Raw genomic sequence first — 15,329 nt, forward strand, 5'->3', positions numbered from 1 at the left:
TGTTCATCTGTGTGTTTGAGACCATAAATAAATGAATGCAAGACCCTCAGATTCAAAGCGTATGGCTTCCTGATGGCGGGATGACCAGCAGAACAGTGCACAGGGGCTCTGGCTGAACCCCTATATGGGCTGATGGGGGACCAGGGAGCTCCATTTTGGAAGCAGGATGCTATTTGCATTTCTTATTTAAGAGAAAAAATTTGTTAATTTTAAACAACCTCATAATGTGTGTCTACCTGTGTATCTGGAAAAAAATGTTCAATTTGTACCCATTTTCATATATATTTGAACTTTTGTAGCATTATGTACTATTTTTTTTATTTTTTATTTTTATTTTTTAAATTTATTTATTTATTTTTGGCTGCATTGGGTCTTTGTTGCTGCACGTGGGCTTTCTCTAGTTGCGGTGAGCGGGGGCTACTCTTCGTTGAGGTGCACGGGCTTCTCATTGCGGTGGCTTCTCTTGTTGCGGAGCACGGGCTCTAGGCGCGTGGGCTTCAGTAGTTGTGGCTTGTGGGCTCAGTAGCTGTGGCTCGCGGGCTCTAGAGCGCAGGCTCAGTAGTTGTGGTGCACGGGCTTAGTTGCTCCGCGGCATGTGGGATCTTCCAGGACCAGGGCTCGAACCCGTGTCCCCTGAATTGGCAGGCAGATTCTTAACCACTGCGCCACCAGGGAAGTCCTGTACTATTTTATAATAAGGAAAAGAGCAAGGTGACAACCGAGAAGTACATGAGCAGCACTTGCCAAGCCCCACCCACGATGAATGCTTAACTCAACGAAATAGTACTGATAATGCTAGTCCATTGTACCTTAAAAGAGACACATTTGATACAAATAAAGCAGAAATGGTTTTGAAACACTGGTATAATGTGTTCTTTAAAAAAAAAGGCTAGACGTTGTAAAGTCAAAAACTAAGAATTGATTTAAAAATCCCTAATATATCAATGCTTTCTAGTCCCAGACTTACTTTTTAGTGTCTTAGAAATTTAAAGTCTTCTTTCAAAAAATTCTCATTTAGTTAAGATATGTGAATGTCTTCTACTATTTATTTAAATTAAGCACAACTATAAAATATGACTCTCTTGAGGTGTTAAAACAATACAAACTCTACTCATAATGTTGCTAAAATGAAATTGCCTTTTCTTTTGAAAGTCAAAAAAAATCTAAATAAAAACAGTGGAATTTTAAAACTTAAATTGTTCTTACATCTCCCCACCCCCCACCCGCACCAAAGAAATTTATATACCCTTCTTCCTTCCGTATAGAAGGGAAGGCAGAGGATTGAGAAAAGTTCTTTCAAAAAGCCCAATGAATGGGGGTATTGTGGCATTAATGTCAGCATAACCCATATTAAGCCTGGGACAGTCTTGAAGAGGGTATTACAGGACACCCGATGTTCTGATTTCCTTGCTTCTAGATGCAATTCTGTAGGTCATTCTTATTGATCCTCAGACAATATTGAACTCAAAGAACTGGATTGCTATTTTGAGGCCCCCCTCTGTATTTACTGATAGATTTAGAACACCTGTATCCATCACTTGACACACTAGATGTGTTTCCTGAAAAAGCAGTATATGAATCTACGGTTTATTGGTCAAGACCCTGGAAAAGAGTACCGTTTAAAGGACAGCTGCATGGAATAGCTTAATGAAGTAAAGAATTAAGCAACCTAGAATGTGTGAACTTGAGCCAGAAATACAATTTTTTCTGACTGTGTTACTATGTTTCCACTAGCTCAAAGGAGAGAGGGAGAGAGAATACACAATGAACAACATTTCAACACAGGACTAAGCAAAATCAATATAATTCAGTGACTAATTTGAAAACTAAATCTCTGTCAAAATATAAGTCAAATCTATATCAAATCAATGGCAAATAACCGTCAGTGATTTTAATCTGACTATATAGGTCCTCACAAGAGGGAATTTCCTGAGTGGCAGATGTAGTGGGTAACTCTCATGAATTACTCAAGAGAAAACATACACTTGCACTATATACTCATAGGCATTGCCTTTCCTTTCTTCACTTTTTTTGGCATAATTTTTTTGATACAAACAATTCTAATTTTCATCAACAGAATTTGTCTACTTTTATTGTTTCTGCACATTAAAATTGGAAAATTGGTCTGCCTTTTCAGTTTTTTGTACTGAAGTCATGTATTTGTTGATCTGGTCATAGCTCAGCTGCCTGATCTTTTTTCCAGTCACATTATTCCCAGATCAGACCCCCAATTAATGGATATATATTGATTACAAACCCAAATGTAGCCCAGTTCCATGAGAACTGGAGGCATGGCTCTGTGCAAGCTTCCAGGCATCACATGCCAAAGGATTCAACTGAAATGACCCTCTGGGGCAAACTGGAGCAGTTGTGCAATCGTGTACAGCAACACTACTGAGAAGTCCAAAAGCAGAAAGTTAGATGTTTATTCCTTCAAATTAACTGGAAGGGTTTTGGAAAACCTAGCCTAATTTCATGAGGTAGAAAAATGTCAGGCAAAGGACTAATGCCATGGTATGGACTTTCTTTTTCCAGAAATGACTCATGGAATTGAACCACTTGCTGAATCATGAGCCCTGTGTGCTTGGATTGGACCCATCCATGTTTGCCCAGGCCTGGGACACATTAGATGATTTGGCCGGGTGCTTCTGAAGCATCTGTCCTTTCTTTTCTGACCCCCTTCCTCTCCAACAGTTTCCTTCCCAATGTGCATCCTTCCCAACCTTCTTTAATATTTGCAATTACCACCACCCCCAACTGCTTTCTAAAGCATATTGTCTATATCATGGAATAAAGGAGACGTATTTTTTTATTTTGTATATGTAATTTGAATGCAGAGATGGATGAAGTTCAAATTTGGTAGAGCAGTGGATGGATTTCAGAGAAGCTTAGCCTAGAATGGTCTTTATGAGAACAGCTGCACTTGTTGGATGTGTCAGGCACTGTATTAGATGCTTTGCATCTACAATTCTATTTAATCCTCCCAAAACTCTTGGAGATATTCCTATTTTAGGGATGCTTTGCTTGGTTGCGTCTTTTACTTCATTCCAAGATCCTTAAGGCAAAACATGACATTTGTCTTTGTACCCCTAAAACAGGAGGCTGAGGGCAGAATGATTTGGACAGGGGCTCTAGTGTCAGGTAGGCCAAGGCTCAAACCCCCACCCTGCTGCCCTCTGTGACCTAGAGCAAGGTACTTTGCTCCTTTATCTTTAATTGATTCATCTGTAAGATGGGTATAGACATTTTACAGGGTTAAATTTAAAGCTATATAGATGTTAAATGTTTAAAACAATGTTTGGTAATAGCAAAACATGTTTGGAAATAGAATATGGCTGAGTGGATGGGTGGATGGACAGATGGAAGAATGAATGAATGGAAGGATGGATAAATACAAATGACTCAAGAAGTGTGAGTAACCTGTTCAGGAATAATTCAGGTCTCTTTGCTTCTGTAGCTCATTTCTTCTCTCTGTGCTGCTTTCCAAGGAAATCATAGTGTTCAACTAAGCAGTTTTTGTTTTAAGTCCTTTTCCTTTACCTCTGTGACATCATAAACCTTTTGCCCCTATCAGCAGCAGCTGCACCTAGGTACCAACCTCCCAGACCCTCGTTAGAGTCTACGTTTGACCTCACTGGCACAGGCAAGATACACAAAGAAAGATACTAAGAGAAGGAGCCAAGAGCAAGTAGAGGATGCACAACATAAAATGGACAGCGGTAGCCCTGGAGTCTTGTCCAGATTCTGGTACCAATTCTCTGTGACTCCTCTTCCTCTCTGAGCCTCATTTATAAAGTAAATAAAAGGACAGGATTAGAATAAATTCACTCAAGGATCATTTGCTGAGTGCTTCTTATGTACCAGGCTCTGTGCTAAATGCTATGGATAAAAGGAGGAACCATTCCCACTTCTGCCCTTGGAGTTCACAGGCTCTACAGAATCCCCAGCTTTTCTTCCAGCCACAGTGTTCAGTGACTTAGCTGTATTAACAGTTTGCACAAATTTGGTCCTAGATTGTATCTTAGGTTGTAGAGTAAATATGATTATCTTTGTAGTGAAGTTTGAGAACATCTGGTTCCCATTTCCACTTTGTTAAGGAAGGTTTTATGGAGGAAGCAGCATTTCAGGGGGTCTTTAAACAAGGGAAAGGTTTCGTCCCAGGGTCCCGAAGCCCTGACTGTTGGCAGTGTTTTCAGGCATCTATTTGGGAGGCGTCTAAACCATAGTTTGTGAAAATATAAATCTTTGGCCACAATGGGGGGTCAGTTATGTGTCATAGCTGATCATGAATATTGGCCAAAATCCAGTGCCCCATAATAATTCCTATTGTCCTTATTTGGGGGCATTCCTGAAGTAAGCATGTTGTACACTAATGAAGCAGTTCCCTAAGACAACTTTCAGATATGTCAATCTGTAATATTCTCTTGTCCATGGGTTTGCTTATATATGTGTCCCTGGTCAAAGACAGCATCCTCCCTCTGTCTAGATATTTACCCATAAAATGTATTCCCTGCTTAATGCCTTAGATCTTTGAAACACTGGGAGAAAAAGAAACAACATAAAAATTTTCCTGAATAATAACAACTTTATTAGAAGAAAGTTATTTTGAGATTCTCATCCAGATGATCTAACGTTATCTAGCATTCTCATTCACAAAGTTGTCTTTAGGTTGTTAAAAAGAGAAAGAGAGAACAAACAAATACAACAATTTAGTTCATACAAGACGCAGTTAAAGTTCAAAGAGGGAAATCTGATTACTTTTATATTTAGACAACCTAAAATACAGTGAATCTCATAAGAATTCAGGATTTCCAAATCTCAGATGCAAGTAATAATGATTCAATAAAAAGAGGAAAAGTTTTGGCTAAAAGCAAAGTGTCATTTATGTAGCATTCTCAAGGACTGAGTGATGACACTTTACCAAGACAGTCAAATGCAAAGCAAGGGAGAAATGTTACTTGGAAGGTTTACTTCTTCTTTATTATTCTTATTCTCTACTGCTACTTTCTTTTTTTTATAAATTTATTTTATTTATTTATTTTTGGCTGTGTTGGGTCTTTGTTGGTGCGTGCGGGCTTTCTCTAGTTGCGGCGAGCAGGGGCTACTCTTCGTTGAGGTGCGCGGGCTTCTCACTGTGGTGGCTTCTCTTGTTGCGGAGCACGGGCTCTAGGCGCGCGGGCTTCGGTAGTTGTGGCACTCAGGCTCAGTAGTTGTGGCTCATGGTCTCTAGAGCGCAGGCTCAGTAGTTGTGGCACACGGGCTTAGTTGCTCCGTGGCATGTGGGATCTTCCTGGACCAGGGCTCGAACCCGTGTCCCCTACATTGGCAGGTGGATTCTTAACCACTGCGCCACCAGGGAAGTCCCTCCACTGCTACTTTCTTAATGCCTTAAATTATTCAGGGTTCAGGCATCTTGCAAAAATATTGAAAAATGCCAGTACAAAATGGGAATCTAAACAATGGTTGGTGTTCTCTTAATTTGTCTAGATTTTAAAAAGGAAAGCAGTTCATCTGAGTAGTATCATAAAAGACAGGTAATTCATATTGCTTACATTGAAAGAATCAACTCCTCAATTAAAAATAATAATGCCTGCTTTTTCTAAATCTCTTGTTATGAAGAACATCCAAAATACTGATAATCAAATATAATATGTTTAACCCAGAATATAAAAACTTTATTCTGATAGCATTTCCATGTCAAAGTGTTACCATGGTTTGTTTAAAGGACTTTTTGATCTTTATGCAAAAAGGGATTTTAAAAATAGGATTACTGTTATATATTTGTTTGTTTATATTTATTTATTTTTAAGGCATTAATATTCATTGCAAGCATATGTTACTGGGTGGTTTTATTTATGTTTTCTGTAAGTGAGAATTTATGGGATGTTCTTATGATTAAAATAATCATACAGAAAAGAGACAAATTTTTAAAAAACACTTAATCAAAGATACACACACACACATAGAGCCAATAGTGATTTAGGAATCTTTTGGCTTTATCACTGAAGCAAGCTATTCTTGCTTTCCCTTCTCATTTCAAAATGACTTCTTAGATTATTGAGAAAATGAATTTTTAAATGTGCCTGTGTATGTAAATCCTCTCATTTAAAACTAGCCACTATTGAAATAGCCAGCAAATTTCATGATCATCACTAATAGCTGTGGCAGTCTAAGTAATGTAAGAGTAAAATTCACAGCCAGAGTCAGATAATGTTAACATTAGCCAAGCAGACAGTGTTGATACTGTGCTCCCTCTTCAGGCATAAAATGCACCAATAGGATTTAGTTTCCATGTCTCAGTGGGTCTCACTTGTTTTCTACCTCTGAAGTGTGTCTGTATGTGTCTCCAGAGAAAAGGTCCTTCTGCATATACCCAGTACAAAAAGTTAAAACAGATCATTGAGTATGGTTCTTACTACATTCTTGCCCTGATACTTCTGTCCAGTACTGAGGATAAGGGATGTTGTAATGGTAGAAGGAGAGGGAGATTTGGGGGAGGGGAAGTAGGCAGGCATTGAAAAGGAGTAGGTACAGAGCACTTTTTTTGATCTGGGAATAGGTGGAAAGGTCCAGGGATCTTTTCTGTGTCTTTTCTGTGTGTGTGACCAGGGGGTTGGGGTGGGGGGGTGGTGATCTCTACATAGCCACATACTCTGCACATGCCCTCTTTTCTAGGTCTGTGTTTCCCTGATATTCTCCTTAGTGCTGTCTCACCAACTAATTTGTACAGAGTGTTATTCTGATGACTTTCTACTCTCCAGCTCTCCCCTCACCATGGAGTGTGAAAACTGGAGAACATGGGTGCCATCTGTCCCACCCACATTGCCCCTCATCATGTGTTAGCCAGAGAATGGCCCCTGGGGGATTCCGAGGTCATTTGTAAACTTGAGCTCATGTAGAAAGGAGAGAATGCCAAGGAGTTGGCTTCCCTTCTGTTAAATCTGTGTTTGAGAAAGTAGGTGTGAAAGAACCCCCCTTTTCCTGCATGCCCTCATCACATTCTCAGATCCTGAACACTTTAAAGAAACAGTGGTTCTCCTTTCAAAATGTTTCATCTGATATTTAAAGATGTACACAGCTGCATCTTTCCACCAAAGGTTATTGACAGAAGGAATAGTTGATATCGCCTATCTGTGTTTCAGTTCAGTGGGGAACTAAGTGACATTGGTTACAGTTTAAATACATTTTTATTGGTAAGGCCCATACTCTGGAAATGGCTTATCACCCAGGACCTTGTGCCTGCAATTCACCCTGACTGCCTCTAGATGGTGGTAGTGTCTTTTCCTGGAGTGCGATTTAGTGTTCTTACCGGGCGTTGGAAGGAAGACGCAGAAGAAATGCAGCTGTGTACTCACAAATTACATAAACATATATAAAATATTTATGTATTATGTTATATATTTATATGATATACTCTATTAATGTAGTCAATATGCTGATCAACTTTAATAAGAAAAGAAAAACATACAAACATAGGAGGAGCAAAGTATAGAAGAAATATGATATTTGCAGAGAGTTAGTGAGTTGGCCTTTGTTCTTGGCTTAGAGCCATTCTCTTCCTAAGCTGAGTTCCCCATTTGTGCACAACCTTCTCATTGAGTCCCAGCCTCCAGGGCTGAGCACATCTGGCAGGAGGCTCTGCTGAAAACTACCTGGCAGCCCTCAAACGGGCTTCCAAGCCTGCTGCCCTTAACTCACTCAGATGCCTCCTCAGGGCCAGGAGTCCTGCTTGCCTCCTTTCTCTGGGGCTTGGCACTCACTGCCAGGGGCCTCCAGCTGTAGAATAAACAGAGCATTCTGCCACTGGCCCTGGCAAACTTCCTCTGATTGGAGATGTGAAAGAAGGAAACATAGCAGATGTCCTCCAAAAGTCACAAATCCAATCCATGTTCATTTGGGCAAAGAGAAAAAACTTATTGCCTCAACTAACCCAATAGAAGAAAGCATGGATGGAGTTGATCTTAGGGATGAAGGCATTCAGGACTGGTACCTTCCCTCCCTCTCCCCGTTCCTCCCTCCTTCTCCTTCTGCTTTTCCCTCATCTCACACACACATACACACACACACACACACTCACACTCTCTCATCTCTCCTCATCTCTCTGGGTTGACTTTATTTTCTCAATTGCTTCTCTGTGAGGAGGGGACATAGTTGTCAGGCTTACATTCCTAAAACCATACACAAACGAGTGTAGAGAGTTTTTCCTATTTGCTCCAGATGGAAAAAAAGAAAAGTCCCCAAATAGCCCATTTTGAATCATGTGTCTAATTAATAAACCAATCATTGTGGCCTGGGCAGAGTTTGTGTGTATTTTTGTGTGTATGTATATATGTATATGTATGTGTGTGTGTGTGTGTAGTGCTGTGGTTGGCACAGCCTGGGTTGGATACCCAGCCACACGTGCAGGATGGGAGAGGTTAACTGTCAAGAAAACCTTGTGAATGGAAGGGGTGAAGAAGATTTCCCGAAAGGAAGGGGTTGATATTTGCAAAAGAAGGAAAAGAAAAGTGCCGGGCAATTTTTTAAAAAGGTCTCCCCTGCATTGTTCCATTTGTAAATATTTTTAAGTATAGAGTAAGTGATGAAATTGCTGTGTGGCAGGTAACTTGTTCCTAGTGCTGTTAAATTGGTTTTCAGAAAGCTTCTAAATTTGTCCTATAAGCCCTGAAAGAAATCAGTAAATGCTGGACATTTTTATTTTAGTTAAGGCTGGTCAGAAAGAAGATAACCTTCTGCTCACGTATCGAGAGCCAGTGTACCCACCCCAGCCAGCTCTTCCCCATTTGCCTCATTAGCTTTCCTGTCCCGACTAAGACCTATGTCTTATTCCTGGTTGTCTTCCCAGCACATGGCATGGAACTTGGCACATAGCTGATGCTCAAGGAATGTTTATCAAGGGAATCAATGAATAATAATGACTAGACCTGCAGCAAAATTGATAGACCACAAATCTGGTTCTGTTATCCTATCTGGGGCCACACCCTAGAGCTGCCTGCATCGAGCTAGTGCCACTGGTGGGAAACTAATCAGGCATTAGGAGGAGAGGCCTGGCATCACTGCATGTACCTCACAAATGCATATTCATATGAGCCCACATGCATGATTAACTTGGGAAGCTGACAGGAAGCAGTCAATCTGTTGAGCAAGTTTGTGTTTTATAAACCAGATGTTTGGTATTATTATTCATCATTTCCTTTGATACCAGAATGGTCTCCATTATGTAGCATAGGAAATGAAGGATATGGAATAATATACACTTATTATACAGCAGAACACCACAACCAAGCATTTCAGAGGCCTGTTCAAAGCCTGGGCAAGTGTAATTGAATGGCAGTTCATTTTAGGATTCCCACTTGGACTTAAGTTAATGGGATTTTGCCCAGATGGACCATCGTGACCCACCCCCCCCCCAACTCCTACCCTTGGAAAATGAATGTTGACTCTATTTCTGAGTTTTTCTTGGAAGCCATGTCTATGAATCATAAGCAGTGCTCTTGCCTCAGTGGCTACTACAGGTTAGGGAGCCACAGGAAAGCAGGGACCCCCTAGTGTAGTGCGGGGACAGAGGGTGTCTGGCTGTGGTTTGCTGCATAACTCCTGCTTGGTGGTCTTAAAAAAAAAAAAAACCTTTTGCCACCAGCTGCTATTTCCTATGGCAGGAGTACAGAATGCCTTTCAATCGTAAAGTGCTTACTGTGCAAATTAACTTTCAATTTGATGTTCACTCTCCACAAACTGTTTAAGATTCACAGAACCCAGACCCAGTGGAAAGTGGGAAAGATGGAGCTGGTGGGTGCAGAAGAGCATCTTCATGTTGTGCAAGTCATATTTCCAGAGTGCTGCCAGCCCTCATGACCATACTGATGAGCTGGTATAACATCAGAAAGGCTACAGGTTAGGGTTCTGGCCAAGCCAGTGCAAATCTGGGCCAGAACTGTCCCTGAAAGAGGAACATGTGAGCTCATAGCAGTGGCTAGACTGAGTTCACTGCATTTCCCTTGTTTACCTGGGGCTGGTTAAAAATGAGTGGTTTCTGTACAAATGTAATATTATGGGTTTTTTGAAAATTTTAAGTAACGATGCAGTAATTATATTTGGAATTAGCCCCTGAGTGAAGTTGTTACTATATCCTGGCCTTAATATTTGGAAGTTAGTTTCCCGTGATCTTGTATTTATGCCAGGACACGTACCAGTGATTTATAACTGATTTTTACTGTTTGCAGGAAAAAAACTTCATTTCTCATTATTGTCAATGATATGTTTTGATCTTATCCGTGATACATGTTGGCATTGCTTGAAATTTTGATTTGAGTTGCAAAGTGGAAGTTGCCCAGGGTTATGGATCAGCTCAACTCAGTTTTCTTTGTAGCATTAAGGATTAATCAAAGAGCCAGAATATGGGAAGATTTCTGATTCTGAGGGAGATGTTTATCGTGGGTTGGTTCTGCCTTTGAAAATGGCCTTGCATGCCCCCATTGATGGCCATAGTATACTTTAAGTATTTTTAGCAAGATGTTGGAACCATGGTTCCACAAACTGTTATATACCAGTTGGTTTGGTTCCTGGCAACAATAACTGTCAGCGTCATCTCATAGTTAATATTATTTGGTTCTTAATATGATACATCAAGTTTGTTTATTTATACTAACACCAAAATAAGGCTGTCCCAAATAATAGATTACATGATTACAATGTGTATTACTCAGGATTCTCCAGAGAAAGAGAACCATATGAGATATATATGTATTTATTTTCTTAAATGTAAGGTAAGTATACACACACCCACACACATACACACACACAGAGGGAGGGAGGGAGAGAGGGAGGGAGGGAGAGAGAGAGAGAGATTTATTTTAAGCAATTGCCTCACATGAATGTGGGGGGCTGACACATCTGAAAAACTGTAGGGCAGGTTGGGAGGCTGGAAATTCCAGCAGGATGGAATTTTACAGTCTTGGGTCTGAAGGCAGTCTGGAAGCAGAATTTCTTCTTCCTTGGGGAACCTTTTTTTCTCTTAAGGCCTTGAACTGATTGGATAAAACACACCCAGATTATGTAGGATAATCTGCTTTATCAAAGTCTAATTTTTTATTGAAATATAGTTGACATATAACATTATCTTAGTTTCAGATGTGCTACATGGTGATTTGCAAGCATTATGAAATGATCATCACTATGTCTAGTAACCATCTGTCCCTGTACAAATTATTATGTTACTGACCATATTCCTTATGTTGTGTATTATATCCCCGTGGCTTATTTATTTTATAGCTGGAGGTTTGTATCTCTTCAGCCCCTTCACCTATTTCGCTCCCACCCGCCCCCCACTCTGGCAACCATCTGTTTGTTCTGTTTCTGTGAGTCTGTTTTTATTTTATTTTGTTTGTTTGTTTTGTTTTTTAGATTCTACATATAAGTGAGATCATACAGTATTTGTCTTTCTCTGACTTATTTCACTTAATACTCTGTAGATCCATCCATGTTGTCACAAATGGCAAGTTTTTTTTTATGGCTGACTAATATTCCATTGTGTGTATATATCACATGTTATTTATCCATTCATCTCTCAATGGACAATTAGTTTGCTTCCATATCTTGGCTATTGTAAATAACGTTGCAATGAACATTGGTGTGCATATCTCTTTTCGAATTAGTATTTTTATTTTCTTCAGGTAATTACCCAGAAGTGAAATTGCTGGATGATACGGCAGTTCTATTTTTATTTATTTATTTATTTTTTGGCTGTGCTACGTGACTTGTGGGATCTTAGTTCCCAGATCAGGGACTGTACCTGAGCCCTCAGCAGTGAAAGCATGGAGTCCTAATCACTGGACCGCTAGGGAATTCCCGGCAGTTCTATTTTTAGTTTTTTGATGAGCCTCCATACTGTTTTTCACAGTGGCTGCGCCAACTTACAACCCCAACAGTGCACGAGGGTTCCCTTTTCTTCACATCCTCACCAACACTTGTTATTTGTTATCTTTTTGATAATAACCATTCACTAACAGGGATGAGGTGATATCTCATTGTGGTTTTGATTTACATTTCTGTAATAGCGATGCTGAGCATCTTTTCATGTGCCTGTTGTCCATCTGTTTGTCTAATTTGGGAAAACGTCTATTCAGGTCCTGTGCCCATTCTTCAGTCTGGTTGTTTGTTTATTTGATGTTGAGTGTATGTGTTATTTGTATATTTGGAAATTAACGCCTTATCGGATATATAATTTGCAAGTATCTCCTCCCATTCAGTAGGCTGCCTTTTCTTTTTTGTTGATAGTTTATTTTGCTCTGTAAAAGCTTTTTAGTTTGATGAGTCCCATTTGTTTATTTTTGCTTTTGTTTTTCTTGCCTGAGGAAACACATCCAAAAAAAATTGCTAAGACCAATGTCAAAAACCATACTGCCTGTTTTTTGTCTAGGAGTTTTAAGATTTCAGGTCTTACATTTAAGTCTTTAACTCATTTTTAGTCTACTTTTGTATATGATGTGAGACTGTCCAGTTTGATTCTTTTGCATGTAGCTGTCCAGTTTCCCTAATACCATTTATTGAAAAGGCTGTCTTTTCCCCATTGTATAGTCTTGCCTCCTTTGTCATAGATTAATTGCCCATATAATTATTCATATAATGAACCCATATAAGTGTGGTTTCATTTCTGGGCTCTCTATTCTGTTCCATTGATCTATGTGTCGTTTTTTGTGTGCCAGTACCATAATATTTTCATGACTGTACCTTTTGTAGTATAGTTTGAAATGAGGGAGCATGATCCCTCCAGCTCTATCCCTGCATGTGGCTCTCTGCACAGCCCCAAGGTGCTCAGGGTGGCACCAGCCCACTGTTGGGTGGGGCTGGGTCCCTGTTGCTCTAGGCTAGAGGGAGGATTCCAAAATGGGGCTTGCCAGTGCCAGTGTTGTTGTGGAACAAGCTCCTGAAAATGGTTGCTGCCAGCATCTCTATCTGCAGGGGGAGTCCCAATTGCCTCCTGCCTCTCCAGGAAGCTCTCCAAGGTCAGCAAATGGGTCTGACCTAGGCTTCTTTTAAACTACTGCCTCTGTGCTGGGACTTGGAAAGTGTGAGATTTTGCGAGCACTCTTTAAGAGCAGAGCCTCCATGTCCTGTAACTCTATGGCTCCCCTAAACATAAGCCCTGCTGGTTTTCAAAGCCAGACGTTCTGGGGTCTTGTCTTCCCAGTGTAGGATCCCTGGGATGAGGAGCCTGCTGTGGAGCTCAGACCACTGGCTCCTTGGGGAGGACCTCTACGATTGTGATATTCCTCCTGTTTGTAGGTTGCTGACCTGGAGGTATGGGTCTTGACTTTTACCACGTCTCCGCCCTTCCTATCCATCTCGTTGTGGTTCCTTCTTTATGTCTTTCGTTGTGGAAAATCTTTTCTGCTATCTTTAGTCTGTTCTCATAGATAGTTGCTCTGTAAGTAGTTGTAATTTTGGTGTGTCCTTTGGAGCAGGTGAGCTCTGGGTCTTCCTACTCCACCATTTTGGCCATCTCTAAAACCAACTGATTTAAATGTTAATCGCATCTAAAAAATACATTCACAACAACATCTAGACTGGTGTTTGATCAAACAGCTGGCACCGTTGCCTAACCAAGTTGCCACATAAAATTAACCATCACATCATGAATTCCCAGTCCTTGAGGGATCTTGAGATTCTTGTGTTGTTTTGCTTGTCATGGAGGAATATAGGCCCATCTTGATATAGAGGTAAAACTAATAAAAACATGGCCTCCTCTATCCCTGTTAGGAGTTTTCCCAACACATATAAGTTTCTCTTTAACTGTCATGGTTATTGATGGTGGAAAGCATTGCCTTTTAACAGTGCTTCTTGGATTTTAATATGCATACTAACTATTGAAATGAAGATTCAGATTCAGAGAATCGAGAGAGGGCTTGGGATTATGCATTTCTAGGGCACTCAGGTGCCAGAGGTACTGCCATTCTGTGTACCACATTACAAGTAATGAGGTCCTATTGCTCAAATAACCTATTGGAAGAACAAGACTGGTAGAGGATTGACTGAGTTTAATGACCTTTTCTCAGGAGGCCAGTCAGTCCGTGGGGACCTCAGTCCATAGGGACCTCTAAATTTTAGGATCTTCTCTTTATAAGGCCTTTTCCCAAGAAGACTGAGGGAGCAACACCTGCTTTTTCTATAGAATTAAAGTGACAGAGAAGTGCCCAAACATCAGAAAACACTCTAGACTGAAGATAGTGGATTCTTATTCACAGATTGCTTCATTTGAAGCTTGAATGGGCTGTGAAACCAGGAAGTAAACCTCTCCCACCAGACTTGCCAATTTTGGTCTCTATCCGCTGTGCCACATGCTTTGATCTTACTGGAGACTCTGCTACTTGCTAGCCATGTGACCTTGAAGGCAGGGAAAGGAAACTAGCATCTTTTGAGCACCTGCAGATGCCAGGTACCTTGCTGGGCAGTTTCACATTTTATCGTCATGGCAACAATGCTGGGGAATAGTTGGCATTATTTCATATGAGGACATGAAGGCTTAGATAATGCAGTTAATAAAGATTCAAAGCTGAGAATTAGAGCGAGGTTTGTCTTGGACCAAAGCCTACTGTGGTCCAGGACTCAGTTTCCCCATTTGTTAATGGGGCAGAGTAGGGGTTCCTGCCTTTCTCCTAACACTGTTGTGAAGGACGGATGTGATGGTGGTCTCAATGCATTTGTATGCAATTCAGTGAGTTACAGAAGTGTATTATGTGCCAAATTTCAAGGGTTGTTCTTCCGGGAGGGATGTTCAGCTTCTTACCAGTGATTTAAAGATGAGCTGATCAAATTATTTTTTTATTTTGTTTTTATTTTGTTTGTTTTCCATCTGGGACTGGCATACAGAGATACGCAGAAGTTCAAAAAGGCCATGACTCAGCTACCTTGGGGAGAATAAATGCTTCCAGATTCCATTGTTTCCAGCAGGGGCAACTCGTAAAACCCCTTATGCTCATGCTTTCTGATCCTCAATTTCCAGATTAAGGAGAAGCATTAATATTGCACATATTGAACATAAAAGTCTGCAAAGTAAAACAGTAAAATCAGTCTGTAGTAATAAAATAAAATGAATCACTGAGATTCAAACAGGGCTTTATTTGAACTCAAATAGCTGAATGCAGTAAACAGATCAGCTGGAGTGACTGATGGTAACTGACGTTGTTTCCCCTGCTGGGGAGGAGGGGCTGGGATCTTCACCTACAAGTCAGGGTGGAGGAATGTGGCACTCCCACCTATGCTATAAAGGCTCGAGTGGACCCTGGTCCATTCCCAACAGCCCCTGGTCAGGAAAGGATGAGATAGTCAAA

The 15,329-nt window shown here is 40.6% G+C and overlaps 1 protein-coding gene across 1 annotated transcript in view; it reads left to right on the forward strand.

Moving 5' to 3' along the window:
- The window catches only part of CACNA2D3 (calcium voltage-gated channel auxiliary subunit alpha2delta 3), a 791,777-nt gene that overhangs the window by 560,490 nt on the left and 215,958 nt on the right, over positions 1–15,329 (forward strand). The gene's annotated exons all lie outside the window — the stretch shown is intronic.

Source organism: Eubalaena glacialis, chromosome 7 (genome assembly GCF_028564815.1).
Source record: "Eubalaena glacialis isolate mEubGla1 chromosome 7, mEubGla1.1.hap2.+ XY, whole genome shotgun sequence".
NCBI classification, from domain to species: Eukaryota; Metazoa; Chordata; class Mammalia; order Artiodactyla; family Balaenidae; genus Eubalaena; species Eubalaena glacialis.